Here is a 13,746-nt window from a genome sequence, read left to right as displayed (position 1 = left end):
CCTTGAGCTCAGTGAAGGCAAAAGGACAGAGCTGTTGTTGTCTCTGTTGGTGCAGGACCAAAACCTGAGAGGATCTGCATCTGCATGTCGTCTTCCAGTGCCTTTATAATTCATGATGGGATGTCTGAAAGAAGCTTCTGGCAATGTGTTTTCATTACTGCTCCTAAAATAGGATGCAGAAGAAAGGTTTCTGGGAGACAATTCATTTTATTGGCTCTTCTGCACCAGAATTAATTGCAGCCATGTTTATTGCTCCAGCAAGTAGAGATGAGTTAGATAAGGGAATTACTTTGTTCAGGACAATGAATAATTTATGTCGCAAATTCACCAGAACCTTGAAATTTGAAGGACTGGGTTTGCTTCCTTCCATGTCCAGGGAGCAAGCTTGAGCCATAATCCTTGTTTGTGACGAATGTTTTCTGACTTTTCCATCACTGTAATCATCTGTTCAAAAACACAAAACAGAATTTCTCTGTGTGGTGGTGATTGGTGAGGGGTTTGCCCAAGGAATGACACATTCTRTCCTGTGGCAAATATCTAAGGCAGAATAAAACACACAATTGACTATGGAGGAAGTTTTGACAGCTTTGGTGGCTCATCAAATTCCTGCCAAGACAGGGGTTCTGTGGCAAACACACAATTTCTGCTTGAGATGGAGGAGAAAGTTTTACAAAAGTACCCTGAGCATCAGGAACTGAAAACATCCCACGCTTTACTAGAAAGCTGCACTTTCTTCCCCAAAGTGACTTTTCCCAAGGCAATGGGCTCCTGATGAGCATTTGAATCACAGAATATCCTGAGTTGAAAGAGACCCACAGGACCATCAAACTGAACTCCTGGAATAGCAGTGTTTGTGCCCCAGGGGAACCCCTGAGTATCCATTTTTCCGAAGAGGATAGACCTGTTGTTGAGACTCTGTCCCTGGCGTGGGCACAGCTGCCTGCCCACCTCCCTGAGAGCCTGCAGAGCTGTGGCCTGCATCCCAGGATGGGATTTGGATGGGTTTGAAAGCCTTTTCCTTGGAGATGGATGGTGCATATCAGTTTATCAGTCTGGTCTGCTCGTGTTCTGGAGCAGAGCTGGAGGGCTCTCAATCAAGCACACAGTGGTGTCCCTTGGATGATCCCTCRCTCCAAAAATGAGGAGGGTAGGTAGGAGGGAGAGACAGAGAAAGTCAGAAACTGTAACTTCAAAGACAAGCTGGGATGGGTGCCCGTGTCAGCTTCTGAGAGCAAAAACAGGGATGGTTTTCATTAGAGAGAAGGTAAAACACAGGCTAGGCGAATAGCAATGCCCTTGCATAGCTCTCTTCTTTCCAAGAAAGGACACTTGTGGGGGACACTGGCATCCTCAGTGGAAACTGTTATGTCTTGGGAGGAAACTCTATTTATTTTATCCCACTGAGAAATCGGCTTCAGCCTTGGAGTGGCCCCCTTTTCGTGACACCAGGGTTGCTGCTTCTGCAGAATAGAGGACTCTGATATCAAACCAAGGCTAAAAGAAGGGGCTGAGTGAGGGGAGAAGGACATCTTCGAGGCCTAATCTGCCTCTGCCGAAGCTGCTGTTGCTCWAAAGAACAACAGTGGGCTGAAGGTTGGATATCCAGCCCTCTCAGCCTGAAGGGAGGTCACTGCCACGTCCCAGCTGCCATGGAGTGTTCACGGCACCAGCACGGGCACGATCCTTTCAGAGCACACAAAAGGGGTGGGAGGGCAGTTGCAGGGATTTCTTGTATTCCTCAGAGTCACTGAAAGCAGAAAGCAGCAGAGGGATCACGRTGCAGAGGGAGCAGGGMATGGGATGGCAGAGGAAACCCGAGCTGGAGAAACCACAAGCGCTGAGTGTGGAGGGGGCAGTGGGGAATGGTGCCACTGCCGTGACTTGGGCGGTTTGGCCASAGTCTGAAAAATGGTTACAAACATCAACACTGGCTGAAAATTAATATTCAGGGCTTGGATTTTGCCTGCAATGGGATTCAGCTGCCTGATTTGGCAGTTCTCTGATAGCCCTAAGTGTTGTCCCCATGTTTGTAGCTGTGTGTGTTGCTTGTGCTCTGGTCAAGCCTGCGCTGTGTCCTGAAGCTCTCAAAGCTTCTAACACCCATCATCTCATCCAAGGTACACGTGAAGCAAAACACAAATAATAGTAGGGGAAAGAAATCTCATGGTTCCCTCATTTTTTTTTTTCTTTTAAAGTACAAGTTCACTGGTGCTGCTTTCCTTCCTTGCAGGAACAAGGAAGGCAGAGGTGTTTTGCCCCTCCTCACCATGKACTTTCTCCAGTTTGCAGCATTCATCCAGCTGCTGAATTTTCATCTCTTGCAAAGGCAGAGAGGAGATATGAYAGCTAAAAGCCACCTATGGATCAGTCACAAGCAGACAGAGCTGGAAGCTCTGGGGGAGCAATTTTCACTGGCAGAAGTGACCTGGTGGGCAGCATTTTCTCTGGTGAGATGGTCTCTGTGCTGGACATTTCTGTGACAGGAGAGGTAATTTAGCAGCTGCTGAAGTSTGTTAGCCCCCAGCTTCTCCTGCTCTCCTGGACATGGCTCTAAAAGACATCTTCTCTGTGTGGGAAGATTGGAACACCAGGGCACTGGCTCCTCCAGGATATGCTGCTTTTTGAGGYAAAAGTTTGGCATGTGTCAGGGCCCAAACACCAAACTTTTAACTGTGCTATCTCCCAAATCTGCTAACCTCATCTGTGCTGCTTGCCTTCCCTGCCTCAGCTTTTCCTCCAGTATTTTTAACTCCCATTTACTCTAGCCTTCAAAAAATTACCTCCTTGTCTACAAGAACAGCCAAGACTGCATCATATTGGTTAGAAAATGGTAGATCACAACTTTTTGAGCCAGCAGGGGGATGAGGAAYGTCTGGGTGGTGTCTGACATAACCMTRGGCTCGAGATCTGCAGCTGGGGAAGGGTCAGGCAGGAGGGCATGGGGTGGAATGGATCATCACATGGAAAAGGATGAACACATCTCTTTTTTGTTTGTCTGAGCAGGCTGTGGTTTGCACAAAGGCTTCAGGTTTGGGRCAGCATGGCTGTGCCAGCTCACTGCAGGATTAGATTTTTGTGCAGGGGTACRTAGTGACAGGACAAGGGGGAAGAGTTGCCARCTGAAAGAAGACRGSGTAAGATYTGATATTAGAAAGAAATTMCTCCCTGTGAGTGTAGTGAGGCCCTGCACAGGTTGCTTGGAGAAGCTGTGGTTGCTCCATCCCTGTTGTGTCCAAGGCTAAGTCCCCAGCAAGTTTGGGTGGGGTTCTGAGCAACCTGSTCGAGTTCAASGTGTCYCTGCCCATGGCAGAGRGTTGGAACTARCTCGCCTTTAAGRTYCCTTCCACTCCAAACCATTCCATGATCCCCTGGCAGGTGCTGGCCATACAATACCATGGCACAGGCACAGCCCTTGAGTCACCACTCCTTGGGGTTATGGGGTTTTTTTTCTTCTCTAATATTGAAATCACTGATGAGGCAAATCACAGCACATCCCAGGCTCCTGCCCTCCCCAGCAAGGCTTGCACCGGTGTCTCTGTGGTCGCTGCTTCTCTCTGCCTGCTCAGCCATGGGGAAACTCCAAAATGCTCCCACTCCAAAATGCTCCCACTCCAAAATGCTCCATCCAAGGCTCTTCAAGATCATCGAGGGGAGAGGGCTGAGCCCATCTGTGCTGTGGGACTGCCCTGAGTGAGAGGAGGAATCACAGCCCCTGACACCGCTGGCCAGCAAGGTGGGGCTGCAACAAAACCTCATGGGAACCTTGTGCCCCTCTTCACAAAATCATAGAATGGTTTGGCTTGGCAGGGACCTTGGAGATTTCCCATTCCAGCCCCTGCCATGGTCAGGGACACTTTCCACTGTCCCAGGTTGCGCCAAGCCCTGTCCAGCCTGGCCTGGAACACTCAGAGGGARGGGGCATCTTCAGATATGCCCTGATTCCCCTTCTTCTGTGCACTCCAGAACTCAAAGTTCATGTCCAGGCATAAGCACAGCCTCGTGCTTAGCCACTAGCAAAGCCTCTCCCACTTTCACTGTGTTATATTGGTCCTCACAGGGAATTCCCAAGTGCTGCCTGGCTAGAATGGCTTTATCAGCATCTCTGGACTGTGTAAGATCAAGGTGTTCGTCAGAAAGGTGGCTGCTACAGCCTCTACACAACTCATCTGTGTGTTCCTCTGCTTCAAAACTCAGTCCCCACCTGGAATTCTCTGAAGCAGCCAAGCTGGAAAATTCACAGACACAGGTCTGATGAGGAAGCAGCTTGAGTTACATGAGCACCAGGCTGTACAGTGGGGATTTTTCAATGCTGGAAACCAAAAACAGGGAGCAAGTTTGGTTTCAGTTAACCAAGARAACAGATATTTAAAATTCAATTGTTAAAATCATTGCAATGTAAAGTAAGGCTCCAATTGGAGCTCATGGAAGATATTTATTCTGAATTATATGAAACAAAAAAGGGAGTAATTACTTAGCTAAGCTATAATTTCATTCATTGTTATTAGGTGGATTTAGATTACTTGCTCACTTGAGATTAGAGATTTGAAATACATGGCTGAAATCCTCTTTCTAATCCAGAATTGCTAAATCCTTGGGTATTTCTCCGCAACTGTGCTTTGATTTGCATCTATGTTGATGTTCAGGACATAATTTCAGTTCTCTGCCAAATATTTGTTCCTTTCTTCTCCCCTAAACATWGTCCCCAGTTTTCCTGATAACAAACACTGTAGACAAACCAACGGCAYCAAGGTTCCACAAGGCCCCCAGCATTTCAACCCTCAGCAGGGTGTTGTGATTATAAACTCAAAACAAAGGACAACTAACTTTATTGAAACAAAAAGCGCCAACAACATGAAACCACTTGAAAATGTGGGGTTTTATTTATTTATTTTTTTTTTTTTAATTTTAGAATCACGGACTGGGTTGAGTAGGAAGGGACCTTAAAGATCCTCTCATTCCAAACAYCTGCTSTAGGCAGGGACACCKTCCACTGTCCCAGGCTGCTCCCAGCCCCAATGTCCAGCCTGGCCTTGGACACTGCCAGGGATCCAGGGGCAGCCACAGCTGCTCTGGGCACCCTGTGCCAGGGCCTCCCCACCCTCCCAGCCAGCAATTCCTTCCCAATATCCCATCCATCCCTGCCCTCTGGCACTGCCAAGCCATTCCCTGTGTCCTGTCCCTGCAGCCCTTGTCCCCAGTCCCTGTCCAGCTCTCCTGGAGTCCATTTAGGCCTCAAAAGGGGCTTTGAGCTCTCCCTGGAGCCTTCTCTTGTCCAGGTGAGCACCCCCAGCTCTCCCAGCCTGGCTCCAGAGCAGAGGGGCTCCAGCCCTGGCAGCATCTCCRTGSCCTCCTCTGGCCTGGCTGCAGCAGCTCCAGGTCCTTTTAATGTTGCAGCACACAGACTTGACAAACCTTTCTCAGACTACAGCTACCAAAGATGGATTCCAACCCCTGTCTCCAGCTGCTGAGTCCCTTTGGCTCTGCCTGCTCCGGAGCTGTTGCTGAGTGTGGGGATGTGTCGAAGGAAGGAGAAAGCAGATGGAKCTGGTGGTCCAAGAAAGAGGAACTAAACCTCAGCTGGATAACTGCAGTGGCTCTGATAGTTATCAGAGGGTTATGTCAGCTTCTGCTAGGGAAGGATTTTTTTGGTCCTTCATCTTTTTGGAAGAGGGTTTCTAGACTCTACTTCTTCTCATTAAGACATTTCTTTTGGTGTTAAGGTAATTGGGGAAATCCATGAGGTGCTGCCTGCCTGCCCTTGTCTTTGTTAGGAGAAGAAGTGATTATTTCTGGGTGCCTGTGTGATGTGAATCCTCAGTAAGGTGGAATGGATTGCAATTTTTGAAGAGGGAAGGGCATCCTATCCCATGGGATACCAACTGAAGTTCCATCCTTGGATTACTTTGGGGAASCAGGATGTCACTTCATGTTTGCTGCCACATCCTAGGAACTGAACCTCACACCAAGACAGGGAGCAAGAGTTTGTGCTCAGGGGCCAGCTCTGAGGGACAGTGTTTAGGCAGCTCTTGAACTGTGGCACTCACCAACCTGCTCACTAGTATTGCTGGAAAAGACATCCATGTTTTCCTTTSTAAAGTAAAATAAAACCATGAATTRTACRAGGAGGGGGAWAAAAMCCCAACCACATTTTGTCAGGAAAAGACAAAAAACCCCAACAAAAACATCAGAAAAAACAGTCTGGTGGAGATCTGCTTCCAGCCCTTTTGGTTTTTCATCAGCTTAAATAAATGCCCAGGGTGTGAGTTTGGGTGCTGCCCAGAGCTGTAACCACATGGTTGATGTTGCAGTCACGTCTGGTTTCTGGCTTTACCTGCTCTCACTCAACTGATTTTTAACTCGCTCGGCATTTTCCGTGCGTGCGAGATGTTTGATTAGATCCCTCATGTTGCGTGTGTGGAAATAAAAGGCCAGCTAAGAACAGACAACTGATTAGGCATTAGGTGAGCTATAATCCCCCCTAATCACATTTCTAAACGTGGTAGTTGGAGGTGGGATTAGAGTTATTAACATGCGGACAATAAAGCATATAATTTATTTAACAATTACTGGCTCTTTGCGAAGGGGGGGGGTCTATGCAGGATGCAGCCACACACCAGCTCGTGCAGGATGGAGCTGATGCCAGTGACAAAGCTGGCAAATATGGATGGCTGTCCACTGACAGGAAAAGTAGCAAAATAGTCAGAAGTAAACCTGAAGTCCCCATGCAGGACAGCCAGGCAGTCCTGTGGGAGAACACCTGACATGTAGATGTTAAGCTGCATAAATATGGTGGAGGGGAGAAAGAAAATCAAAAGGTGAAAAAAAAATGTTAGTGAAGTTTCCTAGTCTTATCTACTGGAGCATACTGAAATGTAAACGTACAATAATCTAAAAAGCTGTTTAAAAACTTGTAGGATGAAGAACAGGAGGCAAAGGCAACAGCTGGCAAGCARTGATGTTGTGCAAAAGCAGCAAGGAAGGGAATTCCAGAGCTCCCAGATCAATCCCTGACCCGACCTTGTCATGCAGTTTTCCCAGCTATGCTGGGCACTGAGGTGTTACACCAGAGTTTTACATGCCAGGTAGAAATTCTGGTAGTCAACAGATTGGTATGTTAATTCTTGAGTTTATGATGCCTGCTTTTTGAGAGCTGGGGCTTCATCTTGTGGTTGTGCTGAGGATGTTTGGGACAGCAAGGTTTTCTCTCAGTCCATAAAAAAAAAGTGAAAAGAAAACAAAACGGAAAAAAATCCCAAACCAAACCAAACAAACCAACCCAAGCATGAAATCTTCAGGGACACCCAAAACCTCAACTCTGTGCCCAGCCTGTATTATCCTACTGAAGGGCAATTCCAAGTTGTTCCAAGAACAATGTCAGGTCTGCTCTGCAGCAGCACAGGATATCAGATCTTGGGGACAGCTCGGTCTGATCCCAGCACCAGCAGACGGGAGAGCTCAGCACACAGAGCTCCCCTGTCCGTGCTCTCTGATTGCTGCAGTTCTGGCAAAGGCTGGGCCCTCAGTCTGTTTTCCTCTTCCAGACAAGTCTTGGGCATGGTTTGGGATGTAGGTCAGGCCAGGGATCATTTTTGCAGCCCTGTCTGGCTCTCKCTGGGTGTTGCTGGTTCCACGTTGGCTGTGTCTGTCTGCAGCCAGTTGGAGTGGTGCATCCACCGTGCTCTGCTGATCTGCTGACAGTGCTGCAGGAGGGAGAAAACGAGACTGTCTTGGCCAGGGTTAGGCCTGCTTCCAGGTTTAGACCCCGCAGGTTTAGATCCTTCATGCTTTGCTCTGTATCTGGAGCTAGGCTTGCAGACTTGARGAAGCCTGAGATATCTAAAAATAAAGAAGCTGCCTTTATAGTCAGTCAGGCAGAAAAATAGAGGGAATTCCTATTATTATTCATCTCACCATAAAACAATCTGTAAACCAGACCAGATTAACTGTCCTCTRAAAATTTTAGGGTGAGTAACTTGGACTTTGATGTCTAACTTCTAACATTTGGTGAAGTGCATCCAACCATCTGTCTGCTGAGATTTGGTGTTGGAGATAGCCTAAGGCACCCTCAAAAGCCAGCACAGCCCTAGCCTGTAAATCCCACAAATGCCTTTTTTGGGTAGATATTACAGAGCAAATCTATGTCACAAATATTCTTTCATAGGAATGAGGTTGGCCCTGTTCCCCTGATCTTTCTCCTCAMGGCTTTGTTCTTGCCACAGACAGTGGCCATGCAATGCAGCTCCTGGCTCAGAGCACAGAGATCTTCCACGTAAAGCRTTTCATGAGTGACCTGGCAGTCTCACCAACAGCTGAGGCTGTAGTTGGGTCATGGCACAGATTTGAGCCATATCAGATAAGCCAGTAAGTCTTTGTGTTCAGAAAAGGGCAAAAAGGCAGGAGAGGGGAATGGCAGGATTCTTTCATGGGGACAATCTTACCTGGATCACAAAGGATACTGGGATTATTCTCTCACTCTTCTCTGCTCCTCACCCTTTCACTGAGAAGCAAGCTAAGAAGAGATACTGATGTTCTGTTTAAAAATAGATGTTTTTTTCCAAGCCACTCACCTTAATTTTTGAACGTATGCTCAGTGTAACTTTTCACAGATTTTCTTCTGGCTTTATCTAGCAGCAGGAGACCACTATCTACCAACATTAGCTGTTAAATAAGTGCAAACTACCTGTAACTGCAGCACTGCATGTGCCTGAGGAATTTGTGTAAACCTGAGCTGATGACAGGGATGGACTTCAGGAAAAAAACAAAACAAAACAAAACGTGGAACATCTTAAAGAGGCAGAGTTGATTCATCAAGTTGTGTCTCCATCTGAAAATRTTGTACTTGCCACTGACACAACCCCTGAGATGATGACTGAAAGAGGATTCAGGGGGAAAGTATTCTCCCCTATCATTTTGTTAACTTTGTGCATTTGACAGCACATCASTGTGTCTAGACAGTTCCACGGGTAGGCTGACAATCAGCTGTCTGGCACTGACACGTGGTAGGTGAGACACTGCAGGTGCTTTTCCTGTGGATCAACTACAGGAGAAACAGCGTGAGCATCAGCTGAAGGGTGAGAAGATAACATCCAGGAATGGACCATCAGAAAAAAAAGCCCAAGTGACTGACTGGCTGTCACTTCTCTTAGCATTTTCAGGAGAGGGCAGCTCTCCCACGGAGCGTTGTGGCTGCCAGTGCCCATCAGCAGAGTCATTAGGGCTTGTGCTGGGCACTTTCCTTGGGCAGAATGACTGCTGGACTCAAATCTGCTCCAGGCAAGTCTCCACAGCGTTTCTTAAGAATGGACAGAGTTCAGACTGACATTCCCTGACTCTCTTCCTCCCCAAACAGGGTAATCACCTGCCAAGTTTGGTGCATTGCAAAATCCACCAGGGCCTGGGTAGCCAGCCAGCCCTGAACTCCACACTGCGCTGGTTACAGCGCTCACAAATTCCGAGATACTGAGCTTGATCAAGAGGTTTTCARCTCTCATTAAACTATAGATGAATCCTGGAAACAGCCTTCCAGATTATTCTTCTGTTTTCTCTRACTTCTAAGGGGCTTTTTTCTTGCTGGTGGGCCAGAGTTCAGCTGAGCTTCATACACRAAATTGAACAGGAGCAATTGTACCCAATTCAAGGTCCTCCAAAGCATTGCACTGTGATAAAATCACCAACCAGGAGTGCTTGGGCCAAAATTCTTAGCCTCTGCCCTGCAAACCACAAACATCTATCCCTTTTGTTATCTGAGGAGAAGTCTGTGGTTACTGAACACAGTTAATGTCAAAACTATACACAGAGGACAAGGTGGTTCCTTGAGACCAAAATAAAACCTTTCATTAAATCTTTACTCAAATCTTTAATTGAAATTTTAAGTTTGTGAAAGATACTTGCATTAATTCTGCAAAGGAAGAYATAATGTCCTTGGAACATTTCTCATATAATGTCTTAAAAGTACTTGTGGTGCAAACTATTTTTTTTTGTTTTGGTTGGTTGGTTGGATTTTTTTGCTTTAATCTTCAAGCCAGTGGATGAGAGCAAGATGCTCCTTCTGAAGGCTGTTACTGTTTGTCTTTTGTTGCTGTAGACTCCGAATTGCTGCAGATTGCTCTTTGTGCAGGCTTGGAAAGCGATGAATCTTGAAACGAACACATACAGCAGGATTATTGAATATTAACCCCTTCCATTTGCTTCTTGCCCTTTGCAGACCACTGCTTCTACTTCAGATGAAGCTCCTTTTTATTGTCCGTGGTGTGCATCTCCCATGTTTTCCAATCTTTTGYACATCTTTTGTAGCTCGTTCTTGCCCTGCGCCCTGCTGTGACACGTATCAACAGGCTGATTAATTCTGAATCTGACTTTTGCAGTCTGTATGCTGTGATTTCCTTATCTCTGCTGTGTAAAACTGTATGATCTGTAATCTGTTTGCCTGCAGCCGTGTCAAACTTTCATCAAGAAGCTAACTCAGACAGACTGAAGTTTCAGGTTTGGTTTGGTCACATCTACCAGAAAATGTACCTCTGCATTTCAATCTCCACCAGCAACACCACCCTAAAGCATTTAAGTTCTCATTTTTGTCTGACCTTTCCTCACCTGTAAGTAAGGAGGTCTRAAAAACCAAAAGCTGTCCTTGCCTGTGGCTGGAAGCTGGGAGTCTTTTCTTACTGCCATGTTTCATAAATATTGACAAATTACTTTTACAGACCAATCTGCACAGTGCAGTAAATGTAGTCACTCAGATTGGTGTTTTCAAGACAGCTGTCTGAAGGAATCAGAGCTGCACATCTCAACTTGAAGAGCAGGGACTGCATTTGGGAAAGCAGTGGCTTTAAARGGATTTACAGGTCTCAGTTTTACATAGCAGCTCAGGGTGGAATGGGGCCTTTGAATGCATAAACAGGAAAAACTGAATAAAGCAGAAAGCTGTTAAACACTAAATGAATTAAAGGGTTGTTCCTGGCTTCAATGTCTACACTTTAGAAAGAAAACTGAAGAGGCAAAGAGGATTTGGGATAAACAKGGAAGCTTGGAAATCCTCCTTGAAGGGAAAGACCAAAGAAACTTGGTTTAGACTGTTTATTTAGGGAAAAAAAAACCATTGAGGTGTCTCACTCCCAGTCACCAAATACTCAGGTGGGATAAAGAGCTCTATGTGAAGACATCAGTGTAACAAAACAAAACCAACAAAAAAGGCATAATGCGATCTAATGCCATGAAGATAAAAGATAGAGGCCCYCATTTTCACCACACCAACCTACCAGGCAGATAGGGGATCCTTCTCAACTCAAAATTGTAATCAGAGCCAAACTGTCTTTATTGCCACAGCTCATAGCTGCAAAGGTTGTGGACCCAAAAAGATATATTTTTTTTAAATTATTAGGTCTTTGAAGTGAGTTACATACAGTAGATGGTTGCAATGATCCATCTTAGTAATAGATTTGAGGATTCTGGTAAAATGTTAATTTTTAACCTCTCAGTGCCTTGCAGCCAGGACTCGGCATGAGGACAATGACTGCCCACAGATTGGTGAGATCTGGTCGGTGTTGCCAGCAAGACACTTCTTAAGTGCAAAACATGGCAAGACTTTTGCAGAGTGGAGTTTGCTGTGCTGACAGAGAACATGTGCCCAGCACCAGCTTCGTGCACCAGCTCAATTCTAAACTGGAGGAGGACACAGCAGCTGACTCTTACACCAAACAGCAGAGCCAGGGATAAATCCTTGCATTCTCCCCAGCCTGTAAACACAGTGGCTGTCACAGCATCGCTCCAAGGCTGCCCAGAGCCAAGAGCTCCTTCTCCTGTCACCCCAGTCATGGAAACCAGCCCCTGGTAATGCGGAGTGCCAGCGACAGAGGATCTGACACAGGCTTCCCTGGGGATTACACAGAAAAAGCTATCAGCTGGCTTCAAGCACTGGGAGAAGGATAGACTTTTTTTTTTTTTTTTTTTTTTTTTTTTTTTTTTTTTTTTTTTTTTTTTTTTTTTTTTTTACATCAGTTATTCATCATGATAAATGCCAAGAGCTAAAATAAACAACATGACAGTTTTGTAGTGATAAAGCCCTACTATATTTTTAAGGCCTAATTTTTTATTATGGCAACATTTTTATTTTGTGTTATCTTCACCTGCTTAACAGTAATGTATGTTTTATATCTCTAAATAAATCTAAGTAAGAAAGGATTTGTCAGGTCTTTYAAAGTCTTGCTTGATTTATTTTGTCCATCAGAACAAATCTTTTAAGAAGATAACTTTTAATCAAAACTTTCAAATTTATATGGTCATAAATCACTAGTTTTTGMAAACACAAGGAGAATGGCCAAAATCACTAAGTAAAGCTTTACTAGATCAATAATAACAAAAGAAAACTTCTATCTCAAAGTGTTCTAAACACTTCTTCAACTACTGCAGACAATATATACAGAGATCACTTCCARCTCGGCTACCAATCTTGCACAGATGGTGTAGAAAACTGGGGTAAATCTCATTGAGACTAATCTATACAAACATATGCTTAATTAGCATAGTGCATCTTACACAGTGTAAAACAGAAACAGACTGCATTGCAATAACTGATCACAGCATAAATTGGTTTATTTTGATCCCTCCTACAGAGGCASAAACTATTTTTTATTGATTATTTTGAAGATTTTAGTGTAATGAATTAATGTCAGCTTCCTGGAAAAAGCAAACAGAAAAAAGAAATAAAGATGATCGGAAAATTAATCATACCAGGTTTGCATTTATGCTGAATTTTGTTTCTATGACTGATCCCACTGGCTTATTCATAGCATAGATTTAAACATSTACTCAAATCCTTCCTGGACCAAGGCCTACCATTAATTCAGAAACAAAGCTATTGTCCCCTAGGCCTACTCACAAATTACACTTGTTTATATAAGTCAATAGAGATAAACTTGTGTAAATCTCTTTGTAAACAAGGCTATTTCTCTTTAATGATGGCTTATTTGGGGCTAGTATAAATGTGTTTCTAATCAACTAATCCAAAATAAAGGATGTAGGAAGATGAATGGTGAAGTATTTGGAAGAATAATAAAGGACAAAGGAATAATCTGAGGAAAAACAGAAATGCTGGCAACATGAAATACTTCTAAGCAATAAAAAAACACAATTGGGGAAGGAAAAGCCAGTTTCGGTGCATTAAAGTTTCCTGTCAATTTCAGCACAAAACCAAGCAAGTTAATGCCACAATGGAATTAAAAGTTTGAGTGTCTGTGCTAAAGTTGTCTGTCAATTCATTTTGCTTTTGGTTACTCAGGGCAACGAGGTTTATGCATGCAAAGGCACTAAGGGTTAAGGTAAGTTAAGGCAGTTAAATCATTTACTCATCAAAATTATGAACGGTAAATTAAGAACAGATATATAGATCTTCTCATTGTGCTAGGAATGTCTCAAGGGGGATGTCACTTCTAAAGATTGTGTCTAACTCCATTCCATCTGATAAAAACAATGTACTTTATATCACAAACACCAACCAGTTTGTACAATGATGGGTCGGAAAGGCRGAACTTTGCTTTTAGCATATTATTTTGAATAGTGGTAATTTCTTAAGTCTGCTTTGCCAAGGGGATAGGACAGACACAGCAGGCTTACATCAAGAGCTGTCAAGTTTTATTTTTTATCAAATTTTTTTTTCACTGTGGAACAGATTCTCTTTTTTTTGCTTTGTTTTGAAATCTCCCAACAGCCCAGTCTGAAATGACAGTGATTTGTGTAATATTGGAAACATAC

Source organism: Malurus melanocephalus, unplaced genomic scaffold (genome assembly GCF_030028575.1).
Source record: "Malurus melanocephalus ecotype Western Australia unplaced genomic scaffold, MMel_1.1 scaffold_85, whole genome shotgun sequence".
Taxonomy (NCBI): domain Eukaryota; kingdom Metazoa; phylum Chordata; class Aves; order Passeriformes; family Maluridae; genus Malurus; species Malurus melanocephalus.
The sequence above is the reverse complement of the archived record's forward strand: the minus strand, read 5'-3'. Positions refer to the sequence as shown.